The sequence below is a fragment of the Lepus europaeus genome, chromosome 9 (genome assembly GCF_033115175.1).
Source record: "Lepus europaeus isolate LE1 chromosome 9, mLepTim1.pri, whole genome shotgun sequence".
NCBI classification, from domain to species: Eukaryota; Metazoa; Chordata; class Mammalia; order Lagomorpha; family Leporidae; genus Lepus; species Lepus europaeus.
This window is the reverse complement of record NC_084835.1, coordinates 68033672-68045501: the sequence shown is the minus strand read 5'-3', so window position 1 is coordinate 68045501 and position 11830 is coordinate 68033672. Positions and strand designations below refer to the sequence as shown.

Sequence of the window (11830 nt, the reverse complement as noted above, 5' to 3'; positions counted from 1 at the left end):
GACATTTAATTTCCGCCTCTTCTATATATTGTAATTTAATTGTCCATCTACTGGGCAGAATCTGCTGTGTGCTGTGAGAACAATGTAAGTGGGGATGTGTGTGTGTCTCTATGTGTGTGTATGTTATATGTTATTTGGGACAGAAAATCAGATATGTTCTCTTATCTTTGTGTTGAGATGAAAAGAGAATAGCCTATGTAAAATCTAGTGTAAGTTTTGCAGGCCAAGGACAGCTTTTTAAAGCACAGTTATCTTTTTTTTTTTTTTTTGACAGGCAGAGTGGACAGTGAGAGAGAGAGAGACAGAGAGAAAGGTCTTCCTTTTCCGTTGGTTCATCCCCCAAATGGCTGCTATGGCTGGCACGCTGCACCGATCCGAAGCCAGGAGCCAGGTGCTTCCTCCTGGTCTCCCATGAGGGTGCAGGGCCCAAGCACTTGGACCATCCTCTACTGCCTTCCCGGGCCACAGAGAGAGCTGGACTGGAAGAGGAGCAACAGGGACAGAATCTGGCGCCCCGACTGGGACTAGAACCTGGGGTGCCAGCACCGCAGGTGGAGGATTAGCCTATTGAGCCGTGGCGCCGGCCAGCACAGTGATCTTTTAAAAAATATTTTTATTTATTTGAAATGGAGAATTAGAGAGGGAGAGAAAGAGAAATCTTCCATCTGCTATTTCACTCCCCAACTGGTTGCAATAGCTGGGGCTGGGCCAAGCCAAAGCCAGGAGCAAGGAACTCCATTTGAGTCTCATGTGGGTAGCAGGGTCCCAAGGACTCTGGGCCATCTTCTGCTGCTTTCCCAGGCACAAAAATAGGAAGATGGACTAGAAGTGGAACAGCAGGGACTTGAACTAGTTCTCATAAGGGACGCTGGCAATGTAAGTAGTGGCTTAGTCTGCTAAGCCACAATACCAGCCCCAGCACAGTGATTTTTTTTTTAAATTTATGGTTTACTTTACACATTTTATTTATTTATTTGATAGTGCAAGAGCAAGCAAGAGAGAGTGCTTGTCCATTTGCTGGCTCAAGCCCCAAATGCCTGCAACCACTGAAGAAGCCAGGAGCCAGGAAGCTGATCCAGGTCTTCCAGGGATGTGGCAGGAACTCAGTCACTGGAGTCATCATCACTGCTTCTCAGGGTCTGCGTCACAGGAAACTGTGGTGAGGAGTCAGAGCTGGCTATCAAGCTTGGGCACTCCAATATGGGATGCAGGTGTCGTAATTACTGGCCTAACTACTAGGCTAAATGCCCACCACAGTGCAGTGGCTTTTAAAAACAGTTTGCATAACTGGCCTAGCTCCCATTTATACCTACTATCTTAGATAACAGTCTATCACTTTGTGAGTGGCAATGGCTTAGCAGCTGAACCTGTTTTCTTTAATTGAGATATTTACTAGAGATCTCAAAGCATATTTGTAGCTATTGTGAGTATCTGCAGATATTTTCTGAATGAGGGCAATGGTGGAGAAATAGAGAGGATCTGACTTAAGGAAGTTAACATACAACTTGAGAAAATGCATTGTAAGTTATTAAAAAAGATTATTTATTTGAAAGAGTTATATAGGGAATGGAAGACACAGACACAGACACACACACACACACACACACAAAGAGGGAGAGAGAGTGAGAGAGAGAGAGAGAGAGAGAGGTATCTTCCTCTCCAAATGGCCACAACAGCCGAGGCTGGGCCAGGCCGAGTCCAGGAGCCAGAAGCTTCATCTTGTCTCCCACATGGATAGCAGGCGTCCAAATACTTTGGCCTTCTTACACTTTTCCCAGACCATTATTGTGGAGCTGAATCAGAAGTGGAGGAGCCAGGACACAAACTGGTGTCCATATGGGATACCAGTGTCCCAGGCAGCAGGTTAACTTGCTATGCCACAAGGCTGGCCCTAGGAAATGCACTTTTATTTTAATTATTTTAGTTGTAAACTTTTTGATGGCGGAAGGTTTCCAAGTTATTGCACTTGTTTACTGTCCCCTTAAACATGTGACATTGTTAACTGACAAATATTTGCTGATATTTTTATATGAAAATTTCCCAAATCTGAAATCCAAAACACTTCTGATCCTAAGCCTTTTTTAAAAAAATATTTATTTATTTATTTGAGAGCCAGAGTTACAGAGAGGCAGAGGGAAAGAGAGAGAGAGAGAGAGAGAGATAGCTTCCATCTGCAGGTTCACTCCCCAACTGGCCACAATGGCCAGAGCTGCGCTTATCAGAAGCCAGGAGTTTCTTCCAGGTCTCCCACATGGGTGCAGGGGCCCAAGGACTTGGGCCATCTTCTACTGTTTTCCCAGACCATAGCAGAGTGCTGGATTGGAAGTGGAGCAGCAGGGACTTGAACCAGTGCCTGTATGGGATACCAGCACTGCAGGCAGTGGCTTTATCCACTAAACTAAGCCCCTCAAACCTTTTGAATAAGGGGTATTCAACCTGTACTGTGATTATATTTTTACACAATTAAGTGTTCTTTAGCTCAAAAGGTGGTGCTTTTGTTTCCTTTTGCTCCTAAATGTAAAAGACTGCCCAGCTTTATGCTGCATCTAAAACATATGTTGGTCTCTAGAGAGGAGACAATGCAGAGGACAGATGAAAGGTTCTGGTTTCAGAATGAGGCTGACTTTTGGAGTGGTGTCTCACTGAATCTAGACCCTTCCTGTCTCAAGTACTCCGTCTGAAAGGTGCCGTGTGATCCTTGTTTTGCTCTCTGCCTGTTACTCTGAGTCATGCAACTTTCTCAAAGAGGTTTTACGTACTTAGCAAAACATTTGCCTTCCTGGATAAGCCTTATTTACAAGGTTTCTGTGGTGTGACTCTCTGGGAAGTGGCCATGATATACTGTTGCTGTAGAATGTGTTAACCACACATCCTTGTCTGCACACCAGACAATGAGCTGGTGCAGTATTTTGTTGTTTTAACACACCAGAGAAGCATCATAAGATTGCAGACCATTTAAAAAGTATTCGAGTTAACAATTGGCCTAATGTATTACGCCCTGTAGCCACTTCTGTTCAGCATGTTTATCATGGCTGTCAGCTTACCTCCTGGTTCTGTTGTATTTATATACTTCTTTCCTTTCAAAGTGCTTCCCAATATCTTTTAAGACATTAATTTTGTGAGGAAGCCAGGCATTTTTTTCTGTTTAAAGATGAAAAATGATGGCAAAGTGGAAGTTGAGGGTGAGGGTGCATGTATAAAACAGATATTATTTTGTCTACACAGCAGACAGAAGCAGGTCCCTGATTCTTTATGATTAGCTTTGCACTAGCCACAGAGGCTGGGCGCATTACACGGTTTTGAGTACTTCCCAGCACCCCTTGGGAATTGACTTGCACCTTTTTTGGGGGGATGGGGACTTTACCACCTGTACTGGTTTCAAAGGGCTGTTGTAACAAAGTAGCACAAATTGGGTGGTCCTCAAACCATCAAGATTCATCACTTCACAGTTCTGGAGATTAGGAATCTGAAATTAAGGAGTGGGCAAGGCCATGCTTCCTCTGAACCCTGTTGGGACGGATCCTTCCTTGCCTCTTCCACCTTCTGGGTTGCCCAGACATTCCTTGGCTTGTTGCAAGGTAACTTCACGTACCCCCCACCCCCCCATGTGTGTCTATGTCTTTGTCCAAACTTCTCCTTTTCATAAGGATATCAATTGTATTGGATTTGACTATATCTGCAAAGACCCTATTTTCAAATAAGGTCACATTTTGAGGTACTGGGGTATAGGACATGGACATTTCTTCTTTTGTGGGACACAATTTTACCTGTAACACTTCCTTTTGAAATACCTAAGGGCCTCAAACCTAGCACTTGATCAAGCCTGTTTGTTAGATGTTGTTCAAGCCTAATCCAACTAGCCCTTAATCCTAACTTAGCATGGAAATAGTTTATGAAGGTTAGGGAAGTTCAGGAGCAACTAGTCAGTTATCTAGACCCATAAAACATGACATAAGAATTGCATTATAAAGAAGCCAAACTCTGAGTAAACCTCAAGCTAGATGAGCTACTTCTGAGTAACATAGGATAAACTATATTTAAAAGATACAGCTCTAACTCATTCAGTGCATATTTTATTCAACACTTTCAATTAATGTTATCAGTAAAGACTGATACACATGATGATTCATTGGAAATGATCATGGTGGTTGTGCTGTGTTGCTGTTGGGCTCTCCCTTCCACTGCTTCTTTTCACACTTGGCTTTGGCTAAATTTGCTACCTTGATGTTCTGGTTTGGTTCTCTTCTTTCTTCTCTCCTGGTTTGCTTTTAGGTTTCCTTCCGAGTGCAGGGCAAAGCTCAGCATGATAGGAAGAATCAAATATATACTTAGCTCAGTATAAGACAAAAGAAATTTCAACACAGAGGAAGTATACCTTTATTGGGGATGTAATAAAGAAAAAACAGTATAGTATAATTTAAAAATAAATCTCACACTTCTTATTATAAAAATATTTATTTTAAAAACTTTAAGAAAACATGGATATGCATAATAGGAAAATAGAAATAATCCCTGTTGCTCTTCATAATTTTTTTTTTCTATTTCATATTTATTTATTTATTTATTTATTTTCATTTATTAAACTTTTATTTAATGAATATAAATTTCCAAAGTACAGCTTATGGGTTACAATGGTTTCCCCCCTCCCATAACTTCCCTCCCACCCGCAACCCTCCCCTTTCCCGCTCCCTCTCCCCTTCCATTCACTTCAAGATTCATTTTCAATGCTCTTCATAATTCTTACACCAGCAATGATTATTGTGAATGTTTTGGTCTCATTCCTTAGAGGTGCACAGATATGAATGATTTGTTTTTGGACAAAATCGGTATTGTGTTGTACGCGTGGGTTTATCGTCTGCTCTTTCTTCTGATGATATTGTAAATATCTTCTGGTGTCAGTAAAGATTTTTTTCCGCAGCATCATTTCATTTCACTCTCCAATAGAAATGATGTTCCACTATAGGGAGGTACTAAAAGAAATCTAATGAATTCTCTTTTAAGGGACATTTTATGGTTGTTTTCAAATGTTCTTTATTATAATCATTGGTACTATGAAATGGTTCTAGTTAATCTTGGGATACAGTCACACCTACTTATTTCCTCAGCATATATTTGTAGAAGTGAAATCAGTAGGAAAAGTTTATGCATAATCAACAAAATGCTCTCTGGGAATGTTGGATCCATAAACACTCCTGGCAGCAGAGCAGGAAAGCAAGTTTCCTAGCATGTTCCACAACATGACACGGCAGAACATTAAAAAATTTCCTTCTTAGTAGATTAAAAAAATGATACTTTATACCTGTATAACCATTTGTGTTGTATCAAATAGATCGAATGAATAAAAATAAAGAAATAACCACTATTATGTAATTTCTAAAGGAAAGAGTATGATACAGGGACAACTGTACTGCTTGTGCATTTATATACAATTGTCTTTTCTTTGTAGAGTTGTATGTGTTCTTTATTTTTTGAAAATGTGAATTCTTTATTTTTCACAATCCCAACATTTTCCCAATGTTTTATGTGCCACTGAAATTTATTTATGAATTTTCTTTTAACATAGAAAAATTAAAAATTTAGTCAACTTATCAAATTCTTCCTTTATAATTTCTTTTAAATTTCCAATCTTAAAATTTCTTTTATATAGAATAGGTGTTTGGCCTGGTGGTTAAGAAGTTCCTTTAAAAGCTGGTTAAGATATCTCTCTCAGGGTCGGCGCTGTGGTGCAGTGGGTTAACGCCCTGGCCTGAAGTGCCGGCACCCCATATGGGTGCTGGTTCAAGACGGCTGCTCCACTTCTGATCCAGCTCTCTGCTATGGCCTGGGATAGCAGATGATGGCCCAAGTGCTTGGGCCCCTGGACCCGCGTGGGAGACCAGAAGAAGCTCCTGGCTCCTGGCTTCGGATTGGCGCAGCTCCTCCCATTGTGGCCAGTTGGGAAGTGAACCAGTGGATGGAAGACCTCTCTCTCTCTTTCTCTCTCTCTCTCTCTCTATGCCTCTTCTCTCTCTGTGTAACTCTGACTTTCAAATAAATAAATAATTTTTTTTAAAGATATCTCTCCCTGTCCCATATCAGAGTACCTGGGTTTAATGCCCACTTCTGGCTCCTGACTCCAGCTTCCTGCTAATTTAAATTCTGGGAGGCAATGATGAAACTCAAGTGACTGGGCTCTTGCAACTCCCATGGGAGACCTGGATTCAGTTCCTGGCTCCAGGCTTTGCCCTCTGCCCAGCCCTGTGGACTTCTTAGGGATCTGGGGAGTGCTACTGGATAGCAGCTCTGCCTATCTTTCTTTTTGCCTTTCAAATCAATAAAAGCTAAAACATTTTTCTTTATATTTTAATTACATGTATTTATGGTGTTTTTGTGATTATTTTACATTTAAGTATTTAGTCCATTTGAATATATTTGATGTTGCAGGATATGAAGTACTAATCTAAGTTTTCTTTTCAAGTGAGTAGTCAGTTTTTCCAATATTTTACTATTTTCATTGGAAATTTGTTTTGTGTGTGAGTGTATGTTTATTTTCATTGGAAATTTTGTGCTAGTGTTTGTTTCTTTACATTTAGATCAACTTTATATTTATTCCTTTGATCTATTATTTCACCAGTATCACATTGTTTTACTGTTTTAATTGTTACAACTTTATCAAATTTTAAAATACCTGGGGGCACAATCTTATTCATCTCTTATGTCTTTATTTTTTATTTATTTGAAAGGCAGAATTACAGAGAGAGAAGGGTAAAGAGACAAAGAGATTTTTTCATCTGCTGGTTCACTCCTCAAATGACCACAATGCCTGGGATTGTGTCAGAAGTCAGGAGCCTGGAGCTTCTTCTGAGTTTCCTATGTGGGTTTAGGTACCCAAGCACGTGAGCCATGTTCTGCTGCTTTCCCAGGTGCATTAGTAGGGTGCTGGATCAGAAGTGGAGCAGTCAGAAATCGACCGGCATACATGTGGGATTCTGGTGCCTCAGGTGGAGGCTTTACCCGCTACGCCACAATGCCAGGCCCATTACTTACGTCTTTAAATGTTCTTGGATATGAAGCTTAGCACACAACCTCTTCATTTATTTTAAAATGTCAGGAAAAAGCAAGGACAATTAATTTAAGCTACTGCCTTAAAATGAATGTTTTGTGAAAGAGTCATGCTTTTTTGTAAAGTTATGCTTCTTTCCCCTTTACTAATAACAATAATTATAGAGGAATAGCAAGGAGGCCAACTGGTAAGAGAAAGCCTAGTGGCACTGGAAACAGTCAGTCCTGGATTTGAGACCTTACTTTGTCATTGTTAGCTGTGTGCTGTGGGCAAATTAATTAACCTTTAAGAGTTTCAGTCTAGCCATCAGTAAAAATAGGAATATAAATACCATACCTATCTCACAGGGCAATAAGAGGATTAAATGAGACAATGTTAGCTAACACAGAGCATATCTCTGTTGTTACACTTGATCTTAGCCAAAAGGCCAAGAAGCAATATATCACTGCTGTTAAAGAAAGAGCTTAATAAATGTTAATTTCCTTTCTACTGGCCTAAGATCTATTGTTTTAAAATAGATCTACTATTATAAAATATATACATCATCCCATTTGACTCACAAGAGCCTTGACTCATTGACAATCATATTGTTTCTATGGTATTGAATTACATGATGATTTAATGAGACTTGATGGATATTCAATGATAAACTTAGGAATTTTTTTTCTTAAGCACATTACTGAAACTTGCTGCATTTTAAAAATCTTTTTAAAAATTATTCATTTATTTTGAAAGAGTTACACAGAGAGAGGGAGAGACAGAGAAAGGTCTTCCATCTGCTGGTTCACTTCCCAGATGGCCATATTGGCCAGCGCTGGGCCAGGCCGAAGCCAGGAGCTTCATCCAGACCTCCCATGTGTGTTTCAGGAGCCCCAAACACTTTGACCCATCTTCTTGCTTTCCCAGGTGCATTAGTAGAGAGCTGGTTTGGAAGTAGAGCAACTGGGGCATGAACTGGTGCCCATATGGGATGTTAGTACCCCAAGTGGTGGCTTAAGCTGCTGTGCTACAATACCAGCTCTAGGCCGTCATTTTAAATAATGACTTGGGGTGGCAATATACCTTTTCAATGACTTTGCATATGTAAATATGAGTATGTAGTATGCTATTAATTCACGTATTTTTAGAGGCATGTCCATTGTATAAAGCAGTGCCCACAAGTATGTAGTATGTTTGAAGTCTAACTTAATCTACTTTAATTGTATTAATATCATTTGATATATATTATATTAAATATGATTTTAAATTGGAAAATGAACAACAACTTGTTTTCATCTCAGTTGAGTCAAGTCACACATTAAAGTTGATATTAAATTAGGAATTTGTATGTATAATAATTGTAGAGAAAATATATAAGCCAGTATAACATACTATGACTAATAAGATTTTCTGGAGTCGTTGAGATTTGAATTTTCATTTCAGCATTACAATGTGGAAGCTGTGTGACTCTAGACAAGTTATCTAACCTCTCTGAGCCTCAGTTTCTCGTCTGTAAAACTGGAAGTAGGGACTGGCATTGTGGCAATGGTGGGTTAAGCCACTGCCCACAGCGAGAGCATCTCATATGGGCACTGGTTCCTGTCCCAGCTGCTCTACTTCCAATCCAACCTCCTGCTAATGTGCCTGGGAAAGCAGCTGAAGATGGTCCAAGTGGTTGGGCCTCTGCACTCATGGGGGAGACCTGGAAGAAGCTCCTGGCTTCTGTCTGGTCCATCCCTGGCCATTGCCACCATTTTTTTTTTTTTTTGGACAGGTAGAGTCATAGACAGTGAGAGAGCGAGAGACAGAGAGAAAGGTCTTTCTTCTGTTGGTTCACTCCCCAAATGGCCACTATGGCCGGTGCTGCACTGATCTGAAGCCAGGAGCCAGGCGCCTCCTCCTAGTCTCCTATGTGGGTGCAGGTGCCCAAGCACTTGGGCTATCCTCCACTGCCCTCCTATGCTACAGCAGAGAGCTGGACTGGAAGAGGAGCAACCAGGACTAGAACTGGCGCCCATATGGGATGCTGGCACTGCAGGCGGAGGATTAACCAAGAGAGCCAAGGCGCCGGCCCCCATTGCCACCATTTAACAAGTGAACCAGCAGATGGAAGATCTCTTTCTCTGTCTCTTCCTCTCTTTCTGTAACTCTTTCAAATAAATAAAACACTGGAAGTAATAGGGCAGATATTTGGCCTAGCAGTTAAGATACTGCTTAGGACACTTGCATATTGGAGTTCCTGGGTTCATGTCCTGGAACTTGATACATTGCAGTTTCCTGCTAATGTGCACCCTGAGAGCCAGTAGGTGGGTCCCTGACACCTATGTGGAAGACCTGGACTGAGTTCCTGGCTCCTGAGCATTTGGGGAGTGAATCACTGTCTTTGAAATAAATAAATAAATAAATATGGAAATAATAATAGTGTAAGTCAAGGACTTGGGACAGTAGGTGTTTGTCACACAGCTATTATTGTTGCTGTTATTAAATGTTGAATGGCAAAATCATGCAGCCACTTTAGAAAGAAGTACTTAAAATAATTTAAGGGATATTAATTGAACTTGTCAAATAGTAAACTCGTGACACATATAATTGTACTCTAAGCAGATGATAGCTTTAAAAAATCATGCCTATGTATATTTGGGTAGCAATAAAATATTATTGAAAAAGTATTTGCAGATATATCATTACCACAAAGTGCTACTAATAAGGATAACAAAAAACAAAGGCTCCATGATTATTCCAAATAGACCTATATTCACAGATAGATAAGGCTGAATCTGAGCCCAGGGGCCAGAGGTTTGGAATGTTATGAGCTCCTTCAGCAAGATCCTCATTTTATTTACCCATAAAAACCTTGTTTTATTTTGCACACAGATATCCTCCCCCAATATTATCACAGCTGTCTCAAAAACTCATTTAGGATACTGGGTTTCCTGGATCCTCTCCAAACTTCTTCTCTCACGTTTGAGCCATACAAGAGCAGAGGATTTACACTGCAATAGAAGACTTTCTTCTTGGCTTTTAAGAGATGTTCTGGAAATCTCAGGAGAACTTGGCAGATGCCACATAGCGAAGTCCGGGGTATATATTTTTGGTACCCGGCAAACTAATGTTCAGCGAGTAAGGCCTTAGAATGGCATATATTTGGGGTACTTGAAATCACCCAAGCCAACACAAAAGGTTAGAACCTGTTTTCTGTTTTTGTCTGCTTTGTGTCTTAAAATAACCAGCAAAATTTTCTCGGCCTTGTGAGTATGCAGTTCTGGTTGTGGATTGGAGAGAAGCACTTTGCTGTGTGGTTTGGAAAGCCTTCTTTTGCTGGATGTTTTCAGAGAGGGTGAAGCACTAAGTTCTGAAGGTCAGAGAAGCTGTGACACACTATGGGGGAGCTCATCAGCCCTGTACTCCACTCCTAGTTCCGAAGAGCATGATGCAGGCAGTCCAGTAAGCGGTGGTCATGATGCTCTGCTGCAGAACATTTGGGTCTCCCGACAGGTGTAATCAGTATGAAGTGACTCATTACTCATCACATTTTCTGGAAGAGTCAGAAGAGAAAAAGTTCAGAGTGGAATTGAATACAATGTGATAATTCACTTTTGTCACTCATAGGAGAGGATGATGTGCTGTATCAAATTTCACCAAAAAAAAAAAAAAAAAGCTCACTATAACCTGATTCTTAGGCTAAGTACCGTCTAGAAAACAATGAAATCAGAATGTACGACATTTCTGATCATGAGTGAGTGTTTTTTAAACAGGAACGTGGGACGATCGTTTTGTACAAACATGCCCTTGTATATGGTTCAAACAGTCTGGTGGGGTAGGACAGGGAGACAGTGGTGCGAAAGATCAGGGTCAAGAGCAAGGTAGCCAAGGAAAGGGAAAGTGAACACATAGAAACTACTAGCACAACCAGAGGAAGGTAGCAGAAATCACTTTACCTTGGGAAACTGAGCCTCATCTCACCCATCTGCTTAAAGGCAAAATTGCACTTAGTTTATCACTGATTTGCAGAAGGCTAGAGCTGGATTTAAAAAGAGTTGAAGATTTCGGTGCAGTACAGGGAAAGCAGACTTCTCAAGAGGAGATGGTTCAAAGGCCAAGAACTTGGCCCTGAAGAGACCATACTAATGCTATAGTATTTGTGAATGTTGTGGAACCGTCTGAAAATTCAGACTCTGGGTAAATAACCTAGAGATAGTTGTCTTATTGTAATAATTTACTTCTTCAAAGGCTAGAGCTCTTTAAATCGAGTGCTGTTGCAGGGTTCAAGGCCTGAACATTCAGAAAGCAGATGTGTTGGCAAGAACACTCTAGGGGAGCCTTAGTTAGATTGTCAGCTAAAATTTTGAACACAATTTTTTCTCTTAAGGACCAACGGGGTAGGAAGGAATTGATAGGTTAGGGACCTGAAACTCAGGGTCTTTATGATTTCTAACAAATACTTCCAAACAGCTTCTTGCAGGTGGGTCCCTGTGCCTCACTGAGAACACAAAGAGAGTCTTGGGGGGTGGGGAGGGGAACCCCCCACTGAGAAGATTTCTCAGGTTTCTCTAACTTTGCTAACTAAACAGAATCCTCCTAACAAAAGCTTAGAGGGACATTTTTCGGAGGAAGGCTGGGGTGAGGCGTGGGTATGTTGGAAAGAAACCTTGTAATTCCTTTGCATTATATGTCAATAAGTACAAGCTCTTTGATCCCTTCTTAGCCCCCTCTCACGTCGTTTTAGGAACGGGAGATCTCAGGTTTCGTTCACGTCCTTAACCTCAGCCACTGCAGAAGGATGTAACAATCCCTTTGGGAGGTAAACTG

The 11830-nt window shown here is 40.8% G+C and overlaps 1 pseudogene; it reads right to left on the bottom strand.

The window, feature by feature from the left end:
* Positions 1 to 7306: 7306 nt before the first annotated feature.
* LOC133767402 (U2 spliceosomal RNA) lies at positions 7307 to 7481 on the bottom strand (annotated as a pseudogene).
* Positions 7482 to 11830: the final 4349 nt, after the last annotated feature.